This window comes from Phocoena sinus, chromosome 21 (genome assembly GCF_008692025.1).
Source record: "Phocoena sinus isolate mPhoSin1 chromosome 21, mPhoSin1.pri, whole genome shotgun sequence".
Classification (NCBI taxonomy): Eukaryota; Metazoa; Chordata; class Mammalia; order Artiodactyla; family Phocoenidae; genus Phocoena; species Phocoena sinus.
In genome coordinates, this window is record NC_045783.1 from 7,928,401 (window position 1) to 7,945,213 (window position 16,813).

The window sequence follows — 16,813 nt, forward strand, 5'->3', positions numbered from 1 at the left end:
ATTAATTCTGGTTGAAGTCATTCTTGGGTACAGCAGGTTGATTAGTCAAGAATTTTGGAACAGATTGTGGGGCATGATCCATAACTGAAAGCTGTCCCTCCTTCTTCCTCGAGGTTCACTGAGGTGTCTGACACCTGAAAGGGTGTTCCTGGCACAGGTGAGACGGTAATTCAGTTGACTGGCGTTCACATCATTGATATTCTCACTAGATCACATGTCTTTGCATAGAAGAAAATAAATCTTTAAGGGGAGAAATTTTAGACTCAGCGCCAGTGAATGGGGAAGACGTTGGACTGCTAAAATAAGTGAAGGACTCTGGTTTCATCCAAAGAATGTCATGTAGATAATATCACATAATGAGTTTCTTGAAAATGAATGAGGTCATACTGTCAAATCTATGCCTGTAAATATAGCCATGCTGCCAGTAGCATTCCTCTAGTTTTCCTTTTAATCTTTATCAGTCTCTCTCTCAAGCTTGGAAACTAGGTTTCTATGCCTAGAATTAACATTATTGATTATCTTGAGTAGTAATGCATGGGTCACCAAGGGAGATATGGAGGGGTCAAATGGGTCTCTAGAACTCCACTCACCTGCTTTATAAAAGCTTTTGTTTTCTTTATATATTAGGTTTCTATGTGTGGACTCTATGAATATTTTTTAAGTGTTTTATCTAAACAGCTTCATTTTGTGCATTGTGGAATTGAAGTGTAAAGAGACAACTTAACCTAGGTCATGAAAGTGGTTTACTGTGTCTCTCTTTGTTCAAAAAGGAGAGTTCAAGGCTGATCAGAGAAATACCTGTGAAATATGATAGAATGTAAAACAGATAAGGTAATAGGGGTAGGGAACACCGACATGTATTTAATAGATACCTTAGGAGCTAAGAATTCTCCATTTCCCAGTGTCTCCTTTCCCACACTTCCTTCCCAGAGTATGACACTACAGCTCCCACCAAGTGATGGTTATCTGACACCACAGGGAAATAAACCAGAAACAGTCCAGATTCTCCTTCCTGAGAACTGAGACTCCTTCCACTTAGTTTTTGAGTGGAATTATGAAATCATGAGGCGATGGATATCATTTTGAGGGGAAACTTTTGTGTTATCCTTTATTTCTTTTGTATATTAGACTTTTAAGTAAGATTATTTTTTGAAAGAGCTACCTGATTATTAAAAACAAAATATCAAAACATAATTATTTAGGGCATTATAAAACTGATGTTAAAGAGGTGATCTAAGCTAACTCATGTAGTTGATTTACTAAGTTCCATCTTACTTAAAAATGGGAGCAGGCAAGAAAATCTAGAAAGCGTATAAAATACATGCACAGAAATGAGAAATCTTTTGGTTCCAGAGATAAATGGCAAGAATGATTGACTTGGTTCCTGATGGCTCCCAATGACAAACTCTAACCAACCATTTCTGCCCTTAGTTTTCTTCACGTACTTGGATTCCCTATAATAAATGCTTCTAAAGCTGGATTGAAGACTTTAATTGGTTGTCTGGCAAACAGTAACTATGAAGCTTAAATTCTTGCTAGAGGTTGGATACAAGGGGATCTTATGGAGTCAAAGAGAAGAAGGAAATAGAATCAATTATGTTCCTCTTAGGAAAAAGAAAGTGTTCAAAATAAGTACAACTATTCCTTATAATTATAATAGAGAAATAGGTCCCCTGGGTCTTCACAGAATAAGCTTTGTGTAATATGGCAAATATTATCTTCGGGAACATCCTTATAATAATAAACACAACAGTGAGTTTCACAGGGTTATATGTATTAAATTTCTTAATATAAACCAATCACACAATATCAAAGGGAAAGTTAATAAAGGGAGTTCAGCGTGGGTGGTCCTGGCATACATCCTGGGTACAACTAGCAGTGATGGTGTGAGAAACCAGGTCACCTAGTTCTTAGTTTATTGCTCTTTTATCCTCCTTACATCTTCTCTGAAGGGAAGCCATAGACATATACATACGTGCATTAGAGGAGAGACAGGGGTAGAGAGAGACAGACTGACTTCCATGTGATGTCTACATGTCGATGCTATGTTCTAGATTGGTGAATAAGCGCACACACACACACACACACACACACACACGCACGCATACACTGACTGCACCTGATAAATGGGAAGAAGAGTCAGTCTTTTGGCAAGATCTAAGATGTATTGACAGTCATAAGGTGGTTCTGTTTTTAATTTTGTGAAGAACCACCATACTCTTTACTATAATGGCTGTGCCAATTTACATTCCCGGGCTTCCCTGGTGGCGCAGTGGTTGAGAGTCCGCCTGCCGATGCAGGGGACACGGGTTCGTGCCCCGGTCCGGGAGGGTCCCACATGCCGCGGAGCGGCTGGGCCCGTGAGCCATGGCCGCTGAGCCTGCGCGTCCGGAGCCTGTGCTCCGCAACGGGAGAGGCCGCAACGGTGAGAGGCCCACGTATCGCAAAAGAAAAAAACCAGAAACAATTTACATTCCCACCAAAAGCGTACAGGTGTTCTAAATTCTCCACATCCTCCTCAATATTTCTTATCCTTTGTGATTTTTTTTTTTAAATAATAGCCATCCTAACAGGTATGAGATGATGTCTCATTGTGGTTTTGATTTGCATTTCCCTGAGGATTAGTGACCTTGAGAATTTTTTCATATACCTGTTGGCCATTTGTATGTCTTTGGAGAAATGTCTATTCAGATCCTTTGCCCAAATTACAATCAGGTTTTCGATCTTTCACTCTTGCAAAGAGTAGGAATTTCTTCTACGTTTTGGAAATTAACCCCTTATCAGATATATTTTTTGCACATATTTCCTCCTGCTCTGTGGGATGTCTTTTCACTCTCTTGATTGTTTCACTTGCTGGGCAGAAGCTTTCCAGTTTGATACAGTCCGCTTACATATTTTTGCTTTGTTGCTTTTGCTTATGGTGTCATATCCAATAAATAATTGCCTAGATCAATGTCATGAAACTTTTCCCCTATGTTTTCTTCTAGGAGTTTTAGTTTTAGGTCTTAAACAGTTAAGCCTTTAATTCATTTGAGTTGAGGTTTGTGTATGATGTAAGATAATGGTCCACTTTTATTATTTTGAATATGAATATCCAGTTTTCCAGTAAGCCCAATTCTAATTATGTATCTAAAATAATTGAAATCAGGATTTGGAAGAGAATGCCTGGGCTCCCATTATTCACAGTAGCCAAGATATGAAAACAATGTAAACATCCATCAACTGAAGAATGGATAAGAAGAATGTCTTACAGATACAGATATGAATATTATTCATCTTTACAAAGGAAGGAAATCCTGCCATATGCAACAACATGGAAGAACCTAAGGGACATTATTCTAAGTGAGATAGGCCAGACACAGAAGGACAAATATTGCATGATTCCACTTACATGAAGTGTCTAAAATGTTCAAACTCATAGAAGCAGAGACCGTACTGGTGGTTGCCAGGGGTTGGGAAAAGGGGGAAGGGAGAGTTCCAGTTCAATGTGTATAAAGTTTCAGTTCTGGAGAACGAGTAAGTTCTAGAAATCTGCTGTACACCACTGTGGTTGGAGTTCACAACCCTGCATTGTGCACTTGGAAGTTCACTGAGGGTAGATTGTGTTCTTACTACAATAAATAAATAAGTACGTTGGCAGTGGAGATAACTCTCTTCGTTAGGAATATGGAAACTCTCAGAAGAACTCTGAAAGCCATTGTGGTATGTATTTCCCTGGGTCCTTGGTTGCCTCCTACTTTACAACTACTCATCAACAGTGAAGGCATCTAAGCTACAGGTTCTAATCTGAGGAAATGCCTAGTCTGAAAATTCATACCTTGGCTTATTAGTTTTACTTAAACACTTTAAATTAAATAATAAATCTCAATGAACTTTGAGAGAGTCCTACCACAGTACATATTTTGTAAGTGAAAGCAGCTAATAAAGGGAACCATTTTCCTGGGATCACTGTAATATCTGGGAATAAAGGAAGCATCTATCTCTCTTCACCAGCTTTGTCTTCTTTCTACTAACTCTTCCTCCCACAATTCTCTCTATAAGTAGTACAGCTCTCGTTGCACAGGATTAAAATATCTGTGGTGTTGACTATACTATATTTCATAAGATGTTAAATCACAAAGAGACGAATCATCTCAGTTTATTCCTTAATATTAAAGGTAAGGAAATATGGACTCAGCAAGGTGAAAGCGTTGACCTCAAGCCATGTAACAAATAGATGACAGGGGAAGAGTGGAGCCCAGGGATGCCCATCTTTAGATGACAGGGGAAGAGTGGAGCCCAGGGATGCCCATCTTTAGATGGTTCTCGATGTCCCACCTATAGATGACATCAGTCCCCAGATGTTCACTCCCTGCCCCTCAACATTCTCTGGTAATCAAGTGAAAATCTGACAACCTCAAAAGGTACACTGGGGACTTCCCTGGCGGTCCAGTGGCTGGGACTCCCCACTTCCACTGCAGGGGGCATGGGTTCCATCCCTGGTCAGGAAACTAAGTTCCCACATGCCAGGCAGAGCAGCCAAAAAAAAAAAAAAAAAAAGCTACCAACCTCCATCATCACCCTGTTCAATTCTCCGTCTTTCTTTGTTTCTGTGTCTATTCACTAACTTTCTCAGGTGTCAGTGTCTGTAGGGTTTTATAAACTGTAATTAAGTAGTATTAACTTGTTCAGGCAGACTTGCTTTGATTCTGTGTGTCTCCAGTTTCCCGTGAGCCAGTCTGTTCTTTGTCACATCCCGTGATGAGGGGTATTTCATCTGGAGATAAACTCAGAGAGTTCTCCTGCGTTGTGAATTTAAATGCTTCTCTGTGCTGTCGGCTTACTGTTCCTAGTGCCTTTCTGCACTATAAAGCTGATATGAAGACTCGCATCTGAGGAACTTTCACCTCTTTGCTGCCAGAACTCAGTCCCCTTTTGAGCTTACTGTTTATGCTTGTAGCATCTGCCTATATTCCTGAAAAATCCCGAAGACACATTTGTATTGGGCACTTACTCTGTCCCACGATGTGTAGGTAAAATAAACACAGTGGTGGAAGACATGCTGTCTAAATGTGATGTCTGTTCCTTCACTAATCTTTTAATAAAAAGAGCAAATATTAAACAGATAACTATGCAAAAAGTTTACTAAATTTTTTATAAATTATAAAGAAATACAGAGAATTGCAAGAGAGAAAACCAGGGAGACCTAAACTAGTCCAGAGAACATTCGAGACGTTTACTCTTCTCCATCTAGCCTGCATTCCAGTTTCTTTCAATTACGAGGTTAGGAGATAATTCTTCTAACCTCGTTCCCCTCTAAACAATACGCTTGGCTAGTCATTGATCTAATTTTTCTGTGTCTACGTTACCATGAGGTTCCTAGAATACAACACAAGTTTTCACACGATGATATTCTGAACGACAGGGAGTAAGATGTGACTGTCACAGTAGCAATTGTACATGCTCTATCCTCCCTTATGTTTGTTATTTTAGAATTATGTTTTGTGTTTAATGTTGGATGTAGCATTAAAAATATAGTGTTATTATAAAATACATCATGCTAATTACGTGTAAACTACTGTATCAAGAAGGGACGAAAGAGGACCTTCCAATGGGGCGGGCTCTCCTGAGCAGGGAGCAGTGGAGGAGTTCTAGGGGAAGCTGCCCGGTACTTCGCTGGAGCTGCTGTCACTGGAGCAGCTTCAAAGGCAATGGGTAAACGTAGTGGGCAACTTGTACCTGCTTCCTTAGTGGGTCGTGGTTTCCCAAGTCTTTACTGAACCTGACACATGAAAGCACTCTGTGAAGGCAGGTCGTGTGTGGATATGGAACAGACATGGGACAGAGACATGTACTGGTCAGAAAGGACCAGGTGATAACAACTTTGAAATCCCAAGAGCTTAAAGAGACAGAAGGTTATTTATTGGTCAGTCTCTTCATGCCTTATGTGCTCTGTCTAGGGACTGTTCCACTCTGGGACCCAGGCTGTGGAGGGACCTTCTGATGTAAGTGGCTTCCGGGTCTCTGGGGGCAGATAATGAATGAGTCTCGGGGTGTCTTGCCAGTTCCCTTATGCCTTAGGATGGATGAGAAACAAAGTCCGTCTGTCCTGAGCTCATGGGCCAGAACTGGCCACTTGACTGCCTATCAGAAGGCAGGGAAATCTGGGGCAGCAAAGAAAATAATTGGAGAGCACAGTTGTCCCTGGCCCCAAATAGTAGTTTTTTTGCTTTGGTTTTATAATTTCTCTATAAAGATCCTTTGTCAGAAAATGTGTCTGAATTTTTAACTTTTTATGGGTGATTGTGAGGCTTGGGGATCCTCCAGAAAGTGTAAAAATTTTATTGACTCATCAACTGTCAGTTTCTAAAGTTATAAAGGGGTGTATTGACTCATCAACTGTCAGTTTCTAGAGTTGTAGAGGGTGGAGAACATGCTTTTTGTGAAGCATTTATGGCAGTGTCTTGGGCACTGAAAACTTCATCTCTTGAAGGTTCCCCTTACCTCCCTCTGATGTCTTCTGTGAGAGCAAGCTTAACTGTCACCACTTCTTGGCTAATTCCACAGAGTTTTGCATTTTATAGCTGAACATATATATAAATCCTGCTGTAGGGCCAACATGTTAAGAGGGTGATAAATAATTTAAGTTGCTTCTAATATGAATACGCCAGCGTTTGGGCAACCCCTTAGCGTGCATATGTAACAGTTCATTGGATGATTAACTCCGAAAACATGTAAAACTGCTTTCCTAAAATGGAATAATGTCATTAGAGGATCTATAACTTCAGACTAAAGCTGCACAGTGGCTGTGGTTTGATATTTAAGGTTTAGCTGATCATACATTATACAAACATGATCTCATGTTATATCTTTGTAGACATGAAAATAAGATAAGGGTAAGAATGACAAATTTTATGTTTACACAAAACAATTTAATTCTAAGTAACACATTTTATCCTTTGGAATGCAACCTCTACTTTTTCGTCATTAAATGGTGAGTATTGACCATTTATATAAAAACTGGATTCAAACTAATTTTTCAGTTGTTGAGCCAGTGTTTGTATAACATAGATTTGAAGAACAAAGATGAACTCCTGAAAGATATATTTTTGCAGGACATTTTAAAAAACTGAATTTTTCACAAGTTTTTAAAATGAGTAATACAGCAAATGCTGTACAATCAGATAGCACAGGAGAATTAACTGTAAAAAGTCTCTTTAGAGTCTTTATAAAACCACAATTTATGGACATCATTTTTTTCTTATTCGATATATTAATAGTATCTCAGGAAGACCAGTGAATAATTAAGGTAATTGTGCCTTAATTACCACACACACACACACACACACACACACACACACACACTCCTGTCATAACAACAACCAGATATATTCATTTGAAGCCGTTTTATCAAATGATGGATTTTATCAAATGCATTTTAGCTCCTGCGGAGATATGTTTATCCTTTGATATCTTATTCTGAATTATTTTAATAGATTTCAAATATTATTATATTGATTTTATTCTACTTCAAGCTTTAATATCTCATTTGGAATATTTGCATTATTAATCATAAGTGATATCAGTCTAGAAATTCGGTATATGTATCGTCTCTCAGATTTTGTGTCAAAGTTTTTGCACTGCGTACCAGAAAAAATATTGCTTTCCCTTTCCTGTACTCTGAAAGAGAATATCTCTTCTTTAAATTCTGCTAAAATCACCTATGAAATTGTCTCGAGCTTATTTATTTATTTTGTGTTGGAGGAATGTAGATTTTTAAAAAACTGTCTCTTTTTTTTCTATGGTAATATTACTTTAGACTTTTGTAACTCCTCAATAACATAAAATATCGATGTATCTTGAAAAATAATCAATTCCATCTTGGTTTTCAATCCATAAGCATCAATTGAAAAAATCATAAGCTTTTCTTTTTTTATATTTGGGTTTATTAGCCTATATTGCTTCTAATTTAATGTATGTGTACACTCTCCTCCTGCCTTTTTTCCTTGACTAAGTTAACTAATGACTCTGGTTTTTTTTAACCTAACAATTCCTTCTTCAATTCATGTCGCTTGATTCCAGGAGGAATCAAATTGCTCCTTCAACGCTTTGCTTAGAAACTCCTCAGCTAAATATCCACTTTCATCGCCAGCTACTTCTGACCTCCACAGAACACTAGCATTTCAGCAAGTTATTTGCCACCTTGAAACGTTAACCACATTTTCTCCATTGTCCGATAACTTGTTCCTCATTTGCGTCTGAGGCCTCGTCAGAATGGCCTCTACCATCCATACTTCTACCAACATTCTGTTCATGATTACTTAGGTATTCTCTCCAGCTCTCCTCTTTCTCTCTGAGCCCTCACTAGAACCACCATGAAAAGTCCGTTCACGGCAATAGTGTCTCCTTCTACCACGCACCTCAGAACTCTTCCGCCCTCTCCCCGTTGTCTAGTTCCAAAGCCGCTTCCACATATTTAGGTGTTATATTTGTTACAGTGGCACCATACTTCTTGGTACCGAAATCTGTATTAGTCTGGTTTATCTAGGAAAAAAAAATAACACACACACACAAGAATTCCAAGATCTGCAGTTGGCCAGCTGGAGATTCAGGGCAGCCGATGATCCAGGTGCAGTCTGAGTCCAGAGACAGAAGCCCAGTGTCTCAGCTCAAACGTAGGCAGGCAGAGAAGCAGAATTCTTTCTCAGATTTTTATTCTATTCAGGCCTTCAACTGATTGGATGAGGCTCACACACCCTGGAAAGAGCCATCGGCTTTACTCAGGCTCCTGACTCAAATTCATCCCATACAGAGAGCCCTCACCAGGGAACCTAATAGGTGGGCACCTTGATCTGAGATGATGAGCCTTCAGAATATTGAGAAGTAAATTCCTGTTGTTTTAGCCACCTGGTCTATAGTGTTTTGATATGTCAGCCCAAGACATCAGCACAACTGAATTGTGCCTTAAAAATAGTTAATATGGGGCTTCCCTGGTGGCGCCGTGGTTGAGAGTCTGCCTGCCGATGCAGGGGACGCGGATTTGTGCCCCGGTCCGGGAAGATCCCACATGCCGCGGAGCAGCTGCGCCAGTGAGCCATGGCCGCTGAGCCTGCGCGTCCGGAGCCTGTGCTCCGCAACGGGAGAGGCCACAGCAGTGAGAGGCCCGCGTACCAAAAAAAAAAAAAAAAAACAGTTAATATGGTAAATTTTACCATATGGATACTTTACCACCATAAAAAAGAAACAAATAACCAATAGAAGTGGAAGGAGAAATAGGTGATACCACTATTACAGTTGGAGACTCTTAACACACCTTTATCAGTAATTGACACCATTGATTGATATACATTATATTATTCTAAGTATAGTATATTGTGGAAAAGGAGGAACAATGAAAGATGGGTGGTTGTCAGGTGTTTGGGGGCAGGGAGGGACGAATAAGAGGAACACAGAGGACTTTTAGGACAGTGAAATCATCGTAATGGTGAATACATGTCATTGTACATTTGTCGGAGCCCATATAATGTACAACACGAAGTGAGCCATGATGTCAACTGTGGAATTTAGTGAAAAATAACCTATAGACGGTGGCGCATTAGTTGTAACAAATGTACTACACCAAGGCTAGATGTTAGTGACGGCAGTAGGGAGATGAGATGATGAGGTGGGTGAATATATGCGAACTCTCAGTAGTTTCTGCTTTTTCTGCAAGCCTAAAACTGTCCTAAAAAATAAAGTCTGTTAATAAAACAAAAATCAGGAGGGAAAGACAAAATTCATAACACATTCAACTAGAAAACTGGTATTCATCCTGAAAATTTTCAGCCTACTTTCTGTGGAACCCTAGTGTTTCATAAAGGGGTCTAGGAGACAAAAACCATGAGCATGGAGATTCTGATGGGCGGGTGCAGTTGAGAGGAATGTAACGATATCACCAAGCTGACTACATACCACTTCACTTCTTACTGGTTTTATGCTTGAATTCCATCCTCGATTTCATTTAATATGAGTTTAACCACTAATATTTCTGAAAGCAAGGTGTATTTCTCAAGATAAGCTGGGCTTCTCTTCTGTAAAAACGAAACTTATAATGGTCTCCGACAGTAAGAGTTTATCTGCTGGTCATGAGTCAGTCTGAGGAAGGTGACGTGGGTCACCTCTAAGCTATAACTTAGGTCTTTAGGTTGCTTCTGTTTTGTTGTTTCAGTATTTTTAGGGAAAAGAAGGAGCCTGGTATTGGCTGCTGGAAATGCCACAGGTCACCTCTGCTCACTTTCCACTGGCCTTTACCAGTGCTTTGTCCCAATTTAACTGCAAGACAGGCTGCGAAATATGCACCTGTCAGGGGCCCAGGGAAATGTCAGGTGATTGGTGACCGCCTATCTAGTCTCTGTCGCTTGACGGACAGTGTATACTTAAAATAGTTACAAACTGATGGGAATTTGTTACAGAAATAGCATCAAAATATCAAAATTATCTTGATGGAGAAAATCCAATATAGGATCTTACTTATGTTTGTGAAGGTTGCAAGTTTGTATTGAGTTAAGAGCAAAACTTTTCAACATAGACTCAGCAGAATCAGAAATCAAGCTGTGTAGCAATGTGTGAAACATCGTTTTTTGTTTGTTTGCTTGTATTCTGTTTTTTTGTTTTTTCAGACTCCATGATACAGTTCTATGAATGAATTATAAAAGGTTCTGGCAGCTTCTTTTGGGGGATTCTAAATATATAAGTTTGGTGTAATATGAAGTGGTGTAAGATTGGACTATCATTTAACTAAAATATCACCCTAACCACGCTCTTTGTGCACAATGCAGCAAAAGTTTAAAAGAAAACAACACTGGAGAGAAAGTATGACCCATTCGAGTCGATTAACAACTTTTACTTAGGAACCTGATCAGAAGTGACAGTCTTCCCGACCAGAAATAGCACCAGGTTTTGTCTAATTAACATAACCCCTTCACTATGCAACACTTTAAAGTTTCTTCCTAGAGTTGGTATAAGTTCAAATTAAATGGAAAAAATAGATCTTATACACGAATGCCAGGATTTCAAGGAGAGTGAGTAGCACGGGGAAGATGGCGATGAATCTGACCAAATCCAAGTGTCTCCTGATGGGTTTGAAAAGTTGTCAGAACCCAGTATACAAACCTCAGTCTTTAGGCTGAGAGAAAGAGACTTTTTTTTCAGGTTACCAATTGTGGGTCTATTTGTTGGTGAATATTTAAATTATTCGTTGTAGCTTTAGTCAGGGGTAGTTGGTAGACAGTAAACTGTACCTATTTAACATGTCTGATTTCATAAGCTTTGAGATATGTATGTACTGTTGATACCATTGCCTCAATTAAGACAAGGAACACATCCATCACTCCAAAATGTGTACTCAAAATCCTTGTAATCTCTGCCTCCAACCCTTCCCGCATCTCCTCCGCAGCCACTGATCTGTTCTCTGTCACTTTAAATTAGTTTACCTTCTCTAGAATTTTTGTAAATGAAGCCACCCAGCATGCAGTCTTTTTTTGTGATCCATCTCTCACTGAACAACTCTCTTGAGATTTGTTCACGCGTGTATTCATTATTCATTCTTTTTATTGCCAAATTTGATTTCATTCCGTGGGTATACCACAGTCTGTGTATCCATGCCCTTGTTGCAAGACTGGGTTCCTTCTAGAATTTGATGACTACAAATAAAACTGCTATGAGCGTTAAAGCAGAAGTTATTTAATGGACATGTAATTTCATTTCTCTTGGATAATTACTAAGGTGTGGATAGCTGGATGATACAGTATGCATGTCTAATATCTTAAGAAACTGTAAAACTATTATTCAAAGTAGTTATACCATTTTATATTTTCACTAGACTTGTATTAGAGTTCCAGTTTCTGCTCAAGTTTGCAAATGTTTGTTGTGGGCAGCTTTTTAATTTTTTTAATTTTAATCATTCTCATTTGGTTAATGATGCTGAACTTGCTCTTACTATCTATTTGCTATCCATATATCTTTGATGAGGTGTCTCTTAAAATTCTTTGGCCATTTTTAATTGGGTTGTTTGATTTTGTTTTTATTAATTTGCAAGAGCACTTTGTATGTTCTGGATACAAGTCCTTTATCTGATATATAATTTTTAAAATGTTTTTCTAAATATGTGTCTAATCTTTCCATTTCTTACTAGTGTCTTTTGAAGAGTAGAAGTATGTAATTTTAATGAAATATCTTTTATACATGTGTTCCCATGTGAATAGTGCTTTTTTGTGTAGTATCTAAGATACCTTTATCTAACTCAAGGTCATAAAACATGTGGTTGTTTTTTTCTGTAGAGGTTTTACAGTTTTAGGGTTTGCATTTAGGTTTGTGATTTATTTTGCGTTAAATTTTGTAAGTGGGGAATAATACGGTATTCATATATATATTCAGTTGTGCTAGCACCATTTATGACATAGACTATCCTTTATCTACTCAATTGCCTTTAAACTTTGTCAGAAACTAGTTATCCGTATATGTGTGGGTCAGTCTCTGGATTCAGTATTATATTTCCTTAAGCTCCTGTCCATCATTAAACCAATACCACATGTCATGATTACTGAGGCTTTAAGTAAGCTTGAAATCAGATAGAATTATTACTTTATATTTCTCCTTTTTTCAAGATATTTGGTGTTTGGGGTCCTTTGAACTTTCATAATAATTTTAGAATAATTTTGTCAATTTTTACAAAATGTTTAATTTTTCTACTTCTCCAAAACCTTCAACTAGGACTGAATGAGTGTATAGACCAATCTGGGGAGAATTGACATACTAACTATACTGAGTTTACAGTCTGTGAAAATAGGATATTCCTCCACTTATTTAGGTCCACCTTAGTTTCTCTCTCTCAGAAGTGCTGTAGTTTTCAGTGTACAGGTCCTTCCTATCTTTTGTCAGAACCTGAGTCAGGCAGAATCTGAGGTGACCCCCGTGATCTCCAGCTCCTGATATCCTTGCTTGTGTGGGATCCTTGCCTCTTGAGTGTGGTTGGGACCTGTAAGTTGATTCTAACCAGCAGAATACGGCCAAGGTGACAGGCTGTTAAGTTATGTTTGTGTGATTATGTTATATAAGGTTCGGTATCCATCTGGCAAAGACACTGTCTCCCGTGCTGACACTGAGGAAGTAAGCGGCAACACTGGAAGGTCCACCTGGCAAGGGACTGAGGTTTGCCTCCAGCCAACAGCCAGGGAGACACGCAGACCCTCAGCGTCAGAGCCCTCAAGGAACTGAATAGCACCAACAATCACGTGAGCTCAGAAGCAGGTCCTTCCCCGCTTGAGTCTCACAGGAGACCACAGCCTCGCTGACATCCTGCTGCAGCCTCGCAAGACCCTGAAGCAGAAAACGTTGCTAAGCTATGCTCTGACATTCTTCTGTCCTTCCTGATATTAGGGCATAGCTGTGCGTTCAGGCTTACATTCATCAGCTTGAGGAACTTTCCTTCTATGACCCGTCCACTGAGAGTTTTTTTAATCAAGAATTTATGTTGGATTTTATCAAATACGCTTTCTCTCTGTTTACTGAAATAACAACATGAATTTCTTTTAATTCGCTAGTGTAGAAAATCTCATGGACTGATTTTCAAATTTTTACTTGACCTTGCATTCTTAGGATAAACTGCAACTGATTATTATATGTTATGGTTTTATTTATTTTTGGATTCCATTTTCCAAATCTCTTTAAATTTTTGCATCTATGCTCATGAAGGAAATTGGTCTGACCTTTTTGGATTTTCCTTGTGTTATCATTGTCTGCTCTAGGTATTGGGGTACTGCTAACATCACTGAGTGGGTTGGAAAGTATTCCCATCTCTGTATGTTCTAGAAGAATTTGTGTAGGATCGTTTTCACTCTTACGTGAATGTTTGGTATCATTTTCAGTGAAGCAATTTAGACCTTGATTTTTCTATGTCATAAGGCTTTTAACCACAAAGTCAATTTCTTTAACAGACATAGGACATTCAGGTTATTTGTTTCTTCATAAGTAAGCCTTGGTGTTTGTGCCATTGAGGACTTTTTCTGTCTCAGTTAAGTTGCTGAACTTATTTACATAGAGTATTCATATCATCTCTTCATGTTTTTATACCTGTAAAATTGAGGTGATTTCACCTCTGATATGGGTAATTGTGTCTTCCCTCTTTTTTTCCTGATCAATCTGGCTAGAGGTTTACAAGTATTATTGATCTTCTCAAAGAATCGTTATTTGGTTTCCATGATCTCTTTCTATTGTTTTTCGATTTTCTATGTGTTGACTTCCACCATCATCTCTATTATTTTCTTTCTTTTATTTACATTGGTTCAATTACCTTTTGTATTCCTAGTTTCTTAAAGTGTGAACTGAGAATGTTGATTTGAGATCCTTCTTCTTTTCTAATATGGATGATTCCCCTTAAGCCCTGTTATAACAGCATTTCACAAATTTTCAAATGGTGCATTTTCATTATAATTCAGTTCAAATACCTTTTAATTTCCTTTTGACCCATGAATTATTTAGAAATGTTATTATTTTCCTTTTGAAAAATCAGGGACTTTCCACTGACCCGTTGTTGATTTCTAATTTAATCTCATTGTCATCAGAGAACATTCTTTGTATGATTTGAATTATTTCAAATATATTTGAACCTCGGTTTATAGCCCAGAAAGTGGTTTCTCTTTAAATCTGGTCTTTATGAACTTGAGAAGAGTGTATTTTCTGCTGCTAGGGGGTAGAGTATCCTGTAAATAAATGTCAGTTAGGTCAGTTATGCTTCTCAACTCTTCTGTATCCTTGCTAATTTTCTATTTGTTCTAGCAATTGTTGAGAGAATATTGAAGTCTCCAGTTGCAATTTTGGCTTAGTCTATTTCTCTTGTTGTTCTGTCAGTTTTTACATCATGTGTCTTGATGCCTCATGTCTTAGTCTCTTTGGGCTGCTATAACAAAGTGCCACAGACTGGGTGGCTTATAAACGAAAGATGTTTATTTCTCATCGTTCTGGAGGGTGGGGAGTCTAAGATCCAGATGCCAGGTCCTGTTCTAGTGAGAGTCTTTCTTCTGGTTCATGGCTGGTGCTTTCTTGCTGTGTCCTCACATGATGGAAGGGAGAAGGGTCACTTTGCAGCCTTGTTGATAAGGCACTAATCTTATTCAGAAGGGCTCCACACTCATGATTTAAATACCTCCCCCAAACCATCACCTTTGAAGATTAGGATTTTAACATACGAATTTGGGGTGACACAAACATTGAGACCATGGCACTCTATTATTTAGGGTTGCTTTCTCTTCTCGATGACCTGACCTCTTTATCATTATGAAATTACCTTTATCCATGCTAATATTTTTTGTTTTAAAAAATATTTTTGTTTGTAACTATATTTTACTATAGTTACCCCAGCTTTGATTTCATTCATATTTTCATAGTATATTTTTACATTCCTTTAACCTACTTGTGTCTTTACAAAGTTAAAGTTTATTGTAGGCAACCTATAGCTGGGTCTTGCTATTTTTATCCAATCTGACAATCCCTGCCTTTTAAATATGGTATTTAGATCGCTTAAATTTAATGTGATTGTTGATATGGTTCAATTTAAATCTGTCATTTTATTTGTTCTTCTTTTTCTTATTCCCCTTTTCCTTCTTTTCTGCCTTCTTTGAGATCATTTGTGTGTTTTCTTTTAATTTTTATATTTTATCTCCTTTGTTAGCTTATTAGGCATAAGCTCTTATTTTATATTTTAGTGGATGTTTGGGGGTTTAAAGAATACATTTTTAAAATACCACAGGCTAACTTCAAATTATATTATACCATGTCAGTTAGAATAAGAACTTTATCACGATATGTCAATTCCATTTCTCTCCTCCTGACATTTGTGTTCCTGTTGCCATACAATTTATGTTTACAGGTGTTATAAACCCTACACTTCATTGTCATTTTTCCCTTAAAACAGTTAGTCCTTTTTTTAAAGAGATTTAAATAGTGCCAAAAAACTTACGTATTTAATCACAAAGTCATCTTTTCATTTCTTTGTGTAGATCCCTATTTCCATTTGGTATCACTTTTCTGCTGTTCTTATAATATTCCTTAACATGGCTATTACTGGAGACCTACTCCCCATGAATTCTTCTGCCTTTTCTGTGTCTAAAGAGTCTTTCTTTTACGTTCATTTGGAAGCTATTTTTGTTGAAATAGAATTTAAGACTGGCAAATGATGTGGATTTTATGTGTTGTGTTGGGAGCAGAACCTCCCCAGAGCCTCACTGTTATGTTCAAAGAGCTCTTTCCCAGCTGTTTATCATGCTGTTCACATTCCTTTAGTTGTGTCATCTGGCGTTAAACAATCTTTCTTTATCTTTTACTTGGTCTTTCATGATGGGCTTCTATTTTCACTCTCTTTCTCTCTTAATCCTGAAAGAGTTATCAAAGGGCAAGTCCCTGAAGCGACCCTGTGCCCACACATGCATCACTGTAGACATCCCCTTCCTTTCCTGTCAAATGAGTTTAAGGAAGTCTTAAACCTTACTTTTGCTTGGCATTCTCTTTTCCCTTGCACGGTCATAATGAACCCTCCTCAATTTTTGATTTTTCCCTTCTTATTCACTTGTATCTATTCTATGGCCTTCATGATCTGATTCTGTAGTTGGTAACAGGTATTTTGCTTTTTGAAATTAGTGAATTATTCCACATCTTCAGAGTGTTTCCCATGGTCATTTTATTAAAACAGGGTATTTCACCCAGTCAGAGTACTAATAATGAAAAGAAAGTCTTTATTTCCCATTCCATGGCCATTCTAACCACTGTTGGCTGCCTTGGATTTTTCACAGTTGCTTTGAAA